This window comes from Neoarius graeffei, chromosome 18, assembly GCF_027579695.1.
Source record: "Neoarius graeffei isolate fNeoGra1 chromosome 18, fNeoGra1.pri, whole genome shotgun sequence".
NCBI lineage: Eukaryota > Metazoa > Chordata > Actinopteri > Siluriformes > Ariidae > Neoarius > Neoarius graeffei.
Window position 1 is genome coordinate 61,646,798 of NC_083586.1, and position 10,439 is coordinate 61,657,236.

General features: G+C 45.3%; 1 protein-coding gene across 2 annotated transcripts in view; it reads right to left on the reverse strand.

The window, feature by feature from the left end:
* Positions 1–9,737: 9,737 nt before the first annotated feature.
* Positions 9,738–10,439, reverse strand: part of peli1a (pellino E3 ubiquitin protein ligase 1a) — a 6,039-nt gene continuing 5,337 nt past the window's right edge. For both annotated transcript variants that reach the window (XM_060899587.1, XM_060899586.1), the window contains exon 6: positions 9,738–10,439. This exon is cut by the window's right edge and continues 1,084 nt beyond it. The gene's annotated coding sequence lies outside the window, so the exon portion shown is untranslated.

Here is a 10,439-nt window from a genome sequence, read left to right on the forward strand (position 1 = left end):
TCATGGTGATCTGTGCCAGGGGTCATCCATCAGTTGTCGAGTTGCAGTGCCTGGTATGACTGTATAGGCTGATGCATGAGCTGCATGGTCTGCTACAGTTGCTGCAGGTGAAGTTGCTTGGTCGGGTGTCTGTTGGTGCCGACTGCAGTCTCCGCTGTCGTCGGAGCCTCCTCTCCCCCCACCGGGTCTCTCCTTTCTTCAGCTTCCCCAACAACAGCCTTGGTGGTGGACCACCACCCGGCACGGTCTGAGGCCGCTGTCTCCAGGTCTGTGGAGTTGAAGCCACCTGCCCTTAAGTCGCGCTTGCACACGTCCTTGTAGCATAGTGTGGGTCGTCCTGTGGGTCTGGAGCCTGTGGCCAGCTCACCATACAGCAAGTCCTTTGGGATGCGGATGCAGCCGTCGTCCATGCGGCTGACGTGGCCTAGCCAGTGCAGGCATCTCTGGGTCACCATGGCAAACATGCTGGGCATCCTGCCTTGGCCAGGACACCTGTGTTGGTGACATGGTCCTGCCAGGTGATGCCCAGAAGTCTTCTGAGACAGTGCATGTGGAAGGCATTCAGTCTGTGTTCTTGGTGGGAGTAGAGGGTCCATGCTTCGCTTCCATAGAGGAGAGTGCTCAGCACACAGGCCTGATACACTCTCATTTTGGTGTTGGTTGTGAGCATGGTGTTGTCCCAGACTCTCTTCGCAAGACGGGCCATTGCTGTTGCTGCTTTGTCGATCTGCACACTCAGCTTGGTGTCGAGAGACAGGTTGTTGGAGATGGTGGAGCCCAGATAGGTGAACCTATCCACCACTTCGAGGGTGTGGTTGTCGATGGTGATGTGGGGAGCTCTGGTGACATCCTGGCCCATGATGTTGGTCTTCTTTAGGCTTATAGTGAGCCTGAACTTGTTGCAGGCATCTGCGAAGCGGGTGAGGAGTCGCTGTAGCGCTTCCTCGGTGTGGGCAGTGAGGGCGGCATCATCCGCAAAGAGCAGCTCTCTGGTGAGGACCTTCCGCACCTTCGTCTTTGCTCGGAGGCTTGCCAGGTTGAAGAGGCCCCTGTCACTCCTGGTGTGGAGGAAGATCCCGTCTTCGGACTGTCGGAAGGCGTGGTGCAACAGCAGGGAGAACACGCTGAAGAGAGTCAGAGCGAGGACGCACCCCTGCTTGACACTGCTCTTGATTGGGAAGGGGTCCGAGGATGATCCGTCGTACTGAACAGTGCCGCTCGTTGTCAGGGAAGGATGTGATCATCCTCAATAGCTTGGGGGGACCTCCAATCTGGTGTAGGAGGGTGAAGAGTCCTTCTCTGCTGACCAAGTCAAATGCCTTGGTCAGGTCGATGAAGGCGATGAGCAAGGGTCGTCTCTGCTCACGGCACTTCTTCTGAAGCCATCTCAGGGAGAAAACTATGTCGATCTGGCCACTCTAAAGCCACACTGTGCCTCTGGGTACACCTGCTCAGCGAGGAGCTGCAGTCTGTTGAGGATGACATGGGCGAAAGCTTTGCCGATGGTGCTGAGGAGCGAGATACCGCGATAGTTGTTGCAATCGCTGTGGTTCCCTTTGTTCTTGTACAGCATGATGATCTTGGCATCATGCATGTCCTGGGGTACTGTCCCTTTCTCCCAGCACTGTAGCAGAAGCTCATGTAGGTGGTCCAAGAGGGAGCTTTCCTTGCTGGCTTTGATGACTTCAGGCAGGATGCCATTGCTACCTGGCGCTTTACCACAGGCTAGCGAGTCAATGGCCTTGCTGAGCTCCTCGATGGTGGGTGGGGTGTCCAGCTCCTCCATGATGGGCAGTGGGGTGGTCTCTTCGATGGCTGTGCATGTGATGGTGTTCTCCCTGGAGTAGAGCTCCTGGTAGTGCTCTGCCCACCTCTCCATCTGTTTGCTGCAGTCAGTAATGACTTGCCCAGAGGCAGATTTGAGGGGAGCAGTCTTGATGATGCTTGGGCCGAAAGCTTTCTTCATACCATCGTACATGGCTCGGACGTTGCCAAGGTCTGCCGATACCTTGATGTCCTTGCACAACTTCAGCCAGTACTGGTTGGTGCATCTCCTGGTGGTCCACTGGGTGTTGCTTCGGGCTGTGCGTAAAGCAGCAAACGTTTTTGCTGAGGGCTCTCTATTGTAAGTGAGGAGAGCGGCTCGCTTGGTGGCAATGGCAGGCTCCATCTCGACAATCCCTGCCTCGAACCAGTCCTCATTCTTCCTCTTTCTCTTCCCGAAGGTGTCTGTGGCAGACCGGAACACAGCATCGCGGATATAGTTCCACCACGATGTGGCACTGTCGGTGGGGCAATCCTTGAGGGCACCATCGGTGACTCTGGCGAAGTGCTCACGCAGTTCAAGGCAAGGCAAGTTTATTTATATAGCACATTTCATACACAGTGGCAGTTCAATGTGCTTTACAGAAGTAAAAGCAAAACAGTAAACAATAGAAAATAAAATTACATAAAATAAATGGGGAAGAAAAATGATAAGAATTAAACAATAGTAGAAATAAAATAATAAAATGAAGTAAAAATTCAGTTAAAAAAACAGCAGAATAAAATAGAATAAATGTTAAGTAAAGTTTAAAACATGCAGAGACTGTAAAAGTTAAGAAAGTTTAAAACATGTAAAGATGACAATATTAATCAGTTAGCAGAAAGCATCTGAAAACAGCTTGGTCTTTAGTCTAGTTCAGGCATTGACATCCTGGCTGTGTTGATACGGGGACGATCCTTCTGCTTGGAGCAGTGGATTCGTCTGGGGCGAAGACGTACTTTGCTGATGACCAGGGAGTGGTCGGTGTCGCAGTCGGCACTGTGGTAGCGTTTTAGAAGCGGTAGCTTTTTAGAAGCAGTTTAGTTACTTCAGGTATTATCTGTTTGAATAGACGTGTAGGTAAGGGATCTAGTACACAAGTTTAGGCTTTTGATGCAGAGATTAATGAAAGTAATTCAATTTATCTCAGGGAAGTAAAACATTCTAATTGCTGATCTGATCCAGTTATATTGTTAACTACAGGGTCACTTACATTGTCTGACCCTAAATTAGTACTTTGAATTTTTTGCTGGATATTCTCAATTTTGTCATTAAAAAAATTCATGAAATCATTGCTCCTACATACTACAGGTGTGGATGTGTCTATAGTGGACTTATTCCTGGTTAATTTTGCTACAGTATTAAATAGGAATCTAGGATTATTTTTGTTATCTTCTATTAGGGAGGAGAGATATGTTGATCTAGCAGCACTAAGAGCTTTTCTATACTTCAGGAAGCTCTCCTTCCACACTAATTTGAACACTACCAATTTTGTTTGAAGCCATTTACATTCTAATTTTCGAGTGGTCTGTTTTAATGTGCGAGTGTCATCATTATACCAGGGTGCTAATTTTTTGTCTCTGACCATTTTCCTTTTAAGAGGAGCTACATTATCTAAAGTATGGCGGAACGTTGACTCTAAGCATTCAGTTGTCTGATCAAGTTCTGCGGGGGCTGACAGTGACCCAATCAAAAGTTGATAACTCTGGGAGATCATTTATAAAGCTCTGTGCAGTAGTTGATGTGAATGTACGTTTAATACAGTAGCGTGGTAAGGTGCATATATTATTACTCAGACATAGTTTGAATGAGATAAGATAATGATCTGAGAACTTCAGACTGTGGAAGTGTGACTATATTTTCTATGTTTAACCCGAATGTTAGTATTAGATCGAGAGTGTGACCACCATTATGGGTCGGTCCTATGACATTCTGATTAATCCCTACTGAATCTAAAATGGACACAAACGCTGTTTTCAAAGGGTCTTCTGGGTTATCGAAGTGAATATTAAAATCTCCGACAACTAAAGCTTTGTCTAAGGAAATAACCAGATCTGAGATAAAATCTGCAAATTCAGAAAGAAACTCAGAATACGGCCCCGGGGGTCTGTAAATAATAAGTAACGAAATTAACTGGGTAGACCTATTTTTTGAGGCTATATGCATTATATGAGTATGAAGAACTTCAAACGTATTAAATTTATAACCAGGTTTTTGTGTTACACCTAGATAATCATTATAAATAACTGCGACGCCTCCTCCTCTGCCAGTGAGATGAGACTGGTGTATATAACTGTATCCAGGAGGACTCGCTTCATTTAATGCTATATATTCATTTGGATTAATCCATGTTTCAGTTAAACAAAGTACATTAAACTCCTGATCAGTAATGAGTTCATTAACCATTAGCGCTTTAGATGTAAGAGAGCTAATATTTAATAGCCCTACCTTTAGATCAAAGGTGCTGGCAGCAGCTGTACAGTCAGTATGATCTAATTTTATATTGATTAGGTTACTGGAACAAACTCTCTGAATATTTCTACCTTTTTGTTGACCTCGGGGAACAGAAACAGTCTCTATGTAGTGGACCCTGAATGACGACTCTGTGCAGCTAGCAGACAGTCAGTTTAGCCTGTTCGTCTGCTCCCTGGCCTTGGCTCTGGATTGTCAGAAATTAACTAGGCCTGTTCTGAGACTATGATCTATGCTGCAGGAAATGAGAGCAGCACCTTCCCGAGTGGGATGGATACCGTCCCACCCTAACAGGCCAGCAGTGCCCTCAAAATTAGCCCAATTATCTATAAAGCCCACACTGTTTTCAGAGCACCACCTGGACAACCAGCAGTTCAGTGACCATAACCTGCTGTAAGCTACATCGCCACGCCACATTGGGATGGGGCCAGAGCATACTACAGCATTGGACATAGCCTTCGCTAATTTAAACACCTCTATAAAGTTACTCTTAGTAACCTCAGACTGACGAAGGCGTATATCATTAGCTCCTACATGGATAACTATCTTTGAGAACCTGTGCTTGCCTAGGACCCTAAGATTACCTGCTATGTCTGGCACCCTGGCTCCCAGTATACACCTGACTAAAGCTGCTGGTGCCCCTAAAGGCTGAGCTAATTTCACGTGCCATATGATAGAGTCCCCTATAACCAGAGCTCTTTCAGGTTTCTCAGTGGGTGCATCACTAAGGAGAGCAAACCTGTTCGACACGTGAAGCGGAGAGGAGTGGTGCTCCCGTGGGCGAGCCTTAGTGGTAGCTTTGGTTCTACGCTTATGCTGCCGAGTCGTCACCCATTTGCCCCGCTGTAAGGGCTCTAATGCCAGAGTTGGGGGATTACTAACTCCACCTAGGGCATCCAGACTTTCCTCTACAGAAACTACACTGTTCTCATGCTCACTGGCCTTCTCTAAAGCCTGGAAACGTGCTTCCAGCACTATAATCTTCTCCGTCAGAGAGCTAACTAATCTGCACTTGTCACAAATAAAGCTATCGCTAGCGATGGAAGAAAAATGACTAAACATCCTGCACTCAGCACACTGAACAGGCTGAAGGTGTGCCATGATGAAAGGATTCAGGTACCTTAATCTAAGATCTGTTGATATTAAAGCAGATCCGATGTGGATAGCCTCCGCTTGTGGTCTTTACGCAGGAGGAGAAAAAAAAGAAAGCTTCCGGTCTCAGCATTCTTCTGAAAGAAAGAGAGAGAGAAAAAACGGAAAAAAGGAATGCGAAAGTGGAAAGTACAAAAAGGAAAGCGGCAGTACAATAAAAATGAAGAGGATACTGGAAAATTATTTGTAGAATTTTTTTTTTAAAAAGATTAGCAATTAGGGCGGCACGGTGGTGTAGTGGTTAGCGCTGTCGCCTCACAGCAAGAAGGTCCTGGGTTCAAGCCCCGGGGCCGGCGAGGGCCTTTCTGTGTGGAGTTTGCATGTTCTCCCCGTGTCCGCGTGGGTTTCCTCCGGGTGCTCCGGTTTCCCCCACAGTCCAAAGACATGCAGGTTAGGTTAACTGGTGACTCTAAATTGAGCGTAGGTGTGAATGTGAGTGTGAATGGTTGTCTGTGTCTATGTGTCAGCCCTGTGATGACCTGGCGACTTGTCCAGGGTGTACCCCGCCTTTCGCCCATAGTCAGCTGGGATAGGCTCCAGCTTGCCTGCGACCCTGTAGAAGGATAAAGCGGCTAGAGATAATGAGATGAGATGAGATTAGTAATTAACGCCAACATCCATGGAAAAAAAGACTCGTCGCAAACAACTTGGGAACCAGGAAGTGCGTAGCACAGAATGCGCATGCGCAACCCAATCACCAATTAAACACTCTGTTTAAGTTGTGTCATCTGCATGTTGAGATCAGTGAGCATCTGTTGATGTTCTCCTAACAATCATCCCTGAGCATTCAGAGCAGTCTGCTTGGCTTCATCCACTACATCCATTCTATGGTGAAGTATCCTGTCAGAGTACAGGCACTTACAGATGTAATCGCAGGAAGAAGCAATGAACAAACAGCGTCGAGCCAAATCAAAAGACAGAAATCATAGTCAGTAGGCGGGCGAGGGTCAGTTAATCAGCAAACGGAGCAACATAGACAAAACCAGGAAGCAGAAACATGAGGATAGCGAGAGTCAAAATAACAAGAGATCAGGCAGAGATTACAAAGGCTCGGTATGGACTGGGAAAGCAGAACGATACTTTGCACTGAGGCAGAGTTTGAGAAGAGCTTAGGTAGCGTGGTGGTAATTGGCCTAATGACAGACAGCTGAGTTTAGTACTCCGGTGACAGGGGGTGCTGAGAATCTTGGTCATTGCAGTCTTCGGCGGCCATGTTTGTAGTTTGGTTGGCGCTGTTGGATTCAGCACTCCTACTGACACCCAGAACTTTCTTGCTGCGAGGCAACAGTGCTAACCACTACACCACCACGTGTGCTTGTTCCAACGTTACCCCTTTTCCACCAACAGGAAACAGGTTCCGTTCTTGTTTGCACACCAAATTTTGAACCTTTGGGAGCATTTCGACAAAAAATAAATCAGTTCAGAACCTGAAAAGTTGGTTCCCAGCTGGAACCAAAATAGAGCTGGTTTTTCCAGCATGAACCATGACGGCATCAGTGGGTGTGTAATTAGTTTAGAGAGGAAGCAGAACACAGCAATGGAGAATGCAATGGAAAAGGATACATCTTCAGAAAAATTGGACCAAAAACAAATATATGCAATAACAGAACAAAAGCTTGGAGGTAATCAATGCACTCTACCATCTTGCTATGATTGTTTACTCCTATTGTGCAACGCCCTCCATTCATGACACATCCATGGTTCCACTCAAAACTGGTGAAAACATGGGTTGGTTCACTAGCAAGCACTAATGTTTAAAGAATCCTGAATGGAACCAGTTTAAGAACCCGTTCCCTGTTGGTGAAAAAGGGTTATAAGTTAGCATTTCTATAGTAACTGTCATGGTCCTACCTGTGGGCTTCTCTCTTCAGGTAACATCTCCACTCAGCATTACCGGCCATGCCCGCACTCACTTCCTCTTATTAACTTTCAGTGACTGTCATTGGCTGTTGCTGATCACCTGCTTCCCCCTGGGTGTATTTAAGCTGCAGTTCTCCCTAGCCTCAGTGTCAGATCGTCTGCAACTCTCAGCCTGATAACCTGCTCTGTGTTCCTACTACTCTGACTCCTGAAGATTTCCGGTTCTGTTTGACTCTGTCTGCTCTCCAGCCCCGGTAACCTGATCTGCCTTCTGTTCTGTTGACTCTGCCTCTTGCCTGCCCCTCCTGTACCTTCACCTGATCTCCAGCTCGCTCAGCCCTACAGCCGTTCCTCTCTGACTACGCCTGGTCCTGTCTCATCTCTGCTGCTAAGCAGGGTTGGGCCTGGTCAGTACTTGGATGGGAGACCTCAGACATCACTACCAGCCATCCCTGCCTTTCAGTTCTCCTGCCACTGGACTTCACCCACACACATTCTTCCAACTCCCCTTTCCCCTATTATTAATAAACTGTGGTTTGAGCGCATTTGATCTCCTCTCCTGTCTGTTCTGTGACAGTAACAGGGACTTGTATGGTGGTCATCCCATATAAAGTCTAATTGTCTTTTTTTTTTTTAAAGAAGCACATAATGGCTGATATTTAAAGTTTTTTGCAGGATGTTTATTTGCTTTTTTTATGGCTAAGCACATCACTATAAACACTGAGCTGAGCTTCAGTTCCTTAATTCCCCTAGATAAGGTTTCTCAGGCTTGATTATCTGGCCTAAGATAAAAAGCTTAACTTTTTTTCTTGGAAAAATTATTTATTAATTAATAACTGGTCTCTTACAAATGTAACAAAAACACAGTTTTGCAGAATTAAACTTTATTTTTTTTTTTAAATGCCCAAGTCAAAATGTAAAATAGTTTAGCTGTAGTGTGTTTTAGCATTGTTAATATTAGACATAAAAAAGTCATGACATACACTGGAATGATCAATGTTAAACTGCAATGAGAAACAAGCAGCAATGATGGAGACCCAAGCACCAAAGGTACATCACAGAGTTTATAGAATACTAAAGAAGTAAGGGTGCAAGATGACCTTCTACATAGTGTAGTGAAGATTAAAACATGTAATGACCCCAGTTCTACCAAAATATCTGTACAGTTTAATTAAATGCCACAGAAGATCTGAGAAACTGTACATTTCACACAACATGTCCTTCATTTGGCCATATTTCACTGTAACAGTCCAAATCTTTGCATGTGGCTTTTACTCACTGATCAGCCATAACATTATGACAAGTGACAGGTGAAATGAATAACACTGATTATCTCATTACAATGGCACCTGTCAAGGGGTGGGATATATTAAGCAGCAAGAGTCAGTTCTTGAAGTTGATGTGTTGGAAGCAGGAAAAATGGGTAATCATAAGGATCTGTTGCCCCTTTTCCACCAAAGCAGTTCCAGGGCTGGTTCGGGGCCAGTGCTTAGTTGGGAACCGGGTTTTCTGTTTCCACTGACAAAGAACTGGCTCTGGGGTCAGAAAAAACGGTTCCAGGCTAGCACCAACTCTCTGCTGGGCCAGAGGAAAGAACCGCTTACGTCAGCGGGGGGCGGAGTTGTTAAGACCAACAACAATAACAAGACCGCGAAAGATCGCCATTTTTAAGCGACGAGAAGCAGCAGCTGTACAAACGCGAAGTCATCCATTATTATTATTGTTGTTGTTGCTGCTGCTGCTTCTTCCGTGTTGTTTTTGCTTCGATATTCGCGCCAAGGTTTATGCAAACGTAGCGACGTAACTGACATATACAGTGACGTAACTGACGTATACAGCGACGTAATGACATGGCTTCCCTTAGCACCGCGAGCTATGGAAAAGCAAACTGGTTCTCAGCTGGCTCTCAAGTTGAACGAGTTGTGAACCAGCACCGACCCCGAACCAGCCCTGGAACTGATTTGGTGGAAAAGGGGTATGTGTGACTTTGACAAGGGACAAATTGTGATGGTGAGATGGCTGAGTCTGAGCATCTCCAAAATGGCACATCTTGTGGGGTGTTCCTGGTATGCAATGGTTAGTACCTACCAAAAGTGGTCCAAGGAAGGACAACCGGTAAACCGGCAACAGAGTCATAGGTGTCGAAGGCTCGTTGATTCACATGGGGCAAAAAAGACTAGCCCATATGGTCCAATCCCACAGAAGAGCTGCTGTAGCACAAACTGCTGAAAAGTTAATGCTGACACCTTTCTGTTTTAGCTGGCATTAACTTTTTAACCATCACAATTTGGCTTGGTCACTCAGATCCTTACACTTGCCCATTTTTTCCCGCTTCCAACACATCAACATGAAGAACTGACTGTTCTCTTGCTGCCTAACATATCCCACCCCTTGACCGGTGCTATTGTAATGAGATAATCAATGTAATTCACTTCATCGATCAGTGATTTTAATGTTATGGCTGATTGTTGTATGTACTTGAATATCACTCAGTGCTGAAAACATACAAAATTTAGTGGGTTCAAACAAAGATATTTTGACAAATTATTCCTTTAAAAATACAACTGACCAATTGCAAGCCCCAGCTTTGCTCACCAGTCACTGCTTAGCAGTTAACAGCTGATATCCACTGATGCCTCAGGCAAGCTTTTAAGATTTTATAACTTTTTTTTTTTATATTTTATTTTTTAAGTTGAAGCTCGAGATACAAACAAGTTATTCGCATAAGGTCGCAAGATGAGGGACAGAATTGTTAGCTATGGAGTAAATTTATAGAAACAGATGGAGAATGTTAGCTAGAGAGTAGCATCAGTTGGACGGAGAGTTTAGCTCGCTAACATTACAATGAGTTGGCTCTCACTGGAGTAAGTTAGCCAACATAAATGGTTAGCCAGAATAAGGTAAACATAGAAGGCTAGTGTTACACTGAAGAGTTGTCATAAATAAATAGGTCAATAGCTAGCTAGCTTGACTGTTAGTAAATATTACGTTATAAAGCAGATAAGGCGTTAAATAAGCTGCTGTTTCACAAAAGGCTAAGCGCAGTATTTCCGACATTTCTGACCCTCAAGGGTCCTTTTCTATGAACGTCAGCAGGACCTTTATTTTCCAGCAGCTTGAACAAGTGTGAGTGGGGCTTAGGATTGTTCAG